We start from the raw sequence: 1,310 nt of genomic DNA, 5'->3' as shown, positions 1-1,310 counted from the left end.
TAAATTAAAAATTTTGTATTGTTCGATACATATGCGTACCAAACCGAAAGCACCGTATCGAACGGTTCAATATCAATACGAGTATTGTTGCACCCCTAATAAATATAATATATATATATATATATACATATATATGAATGAGTCACCCTGAGCTCCATCACTATATCATGTATTTCATAATACTAGGTGACTGCTTCACAGCCACTCAGAGACTTATTGTATTTAAAAAAAAATAAAATAAAAAAAAATCATAATTTAGAGTCAGGGGTCCTGATTTGGCAATGATGTTTTATCACTAGGAAAATAATACAAGAAATATTCAGTTGAGATATATGTGCAACTCTTTAGCATCTTCTTATCGCTCATGTTTATGAATCCCTCAATTTCTGCTGTATCAATGTTAGGGCAATACATTAATTTCTTTTTTATATTTGGTGCATGTCATTCTTTCGCTTCCCGGGTTTAAATCAAGATGGAAAAGTACAAAGAAATGAGATTCAAAAAGACATCTTTTGTTGCAAGGTTTTATGCATGGAAAACACACACACACACACACACACACACACACACACACACACTAGTCAAATATCCACACACCTCATGGTCTGTGTGGTATTTTCTGTAGAGAATGTATTCTGCCAGGACAGTGTTAAGAAGTTCAGTAATGTAAAGCCAAAAACAGAAAACTTTACTCTTTGGATTGGTGAATGTATGTGTCTCGTGCGTATCTGTGCCATTTCTAAAAGTTTCATGTGAGTGACTGAGTTTCAGCTAGAAAGTCATGTTTGTATTATTATGCTTCAATGTGAAAATGAGTTCAAGTTTTAGAGTTTAAAGATGTGGTTTCATGTTAAAATGTTTTATATCGTGGAGAGTTTCTACATGCTGTAACTGCAAATAGTATACTGCCGATAAATTGTAAGATATTTAGATTATTATATCGTCACTAACAACATTTTCTTCGTTTTAGTGAACTACCACACCGCCCGCGTTTGTCATATTTATTTTACACTTTACTTTTTTTTTGCATGAACTGAAATCTTCTACATACTATACTGTTTTCTGTACACCTAGAGGGTCCATGAGGTTTGTGCATAAATTTGATTATTTTCTGCATATTGTTGTTAGGAGCATGCGTGCATCTCAGCTGGAAATGTTCCTTCCCTTTAAGACAAATGTCTAAATTAATTTATTTTTTAAAGGTTGCACTCTTACTAGCCCATGCAGATCATGAATGAACCCACACAAATGAGCAGACTTTAAAATGCTTGCAAACCGTGTTGTAAGGACATTTGTGTCTCTCCTGGTCC

This window comes from Pundamilia nyererei, unplaced genomic scaffold, assembly GCF_000239375.1.
Source record: "Pundamilia nyererei isolate P.nyererei 1_Seehausen unplaced genomic scaffold, PunNye1.0 scaffold00113, whole genome shotgun sequence".
In the NCBI taxonomy this organism is placed as follows: Eukaryota; Metazoa; Chordata; class Actinopteri; order Cichliformes; family Cichlidae; genus Pundamilia; species Pundamilia nyererei.
The sequence above is the reverse complement of the archived record's forward strand: the minus strand, read 5'-3'. Positions refer to the sequence as shown.